The following is a 261-nucleotide window of genomic DNA, read 5'->3' on the forward strand; positions in this document are numbered from 1 at the left end:
GATTTCGATGTAATTCTGGGTATGACTTGGCTTTCTCCAAATTTTGCAATCTTAGATTGTAATGCTAAAACTGTAACGTTGGCCAAGCCTGGGACAGATCCGTTAGTGTGGGAGGGTGACTACACTTCCACTCCAGTTCGTATCATCTCCTTTCTTCGTGCTAAGAGAATGGTTAGTAAAGGGTGTTTAGCTTTCTTGGCACACCTCAGGGATGATGCTACCCAAGTACCTTCAATTGGGTCGGTTTCGGTAGTCCGTGAA

The sequence above is a fragment of the Solanum pennellii genome, chromosome 10 (assembly GCF_001406875.1).
Source record: "Solanum pennellii chromosome 10, SPENNV200".
NCBI lineage: Eukaryota > Viridiplantae > Streptophyta > Magnoliopsida > Solanales > Solanaceae > Solanum > Solanum pennellii.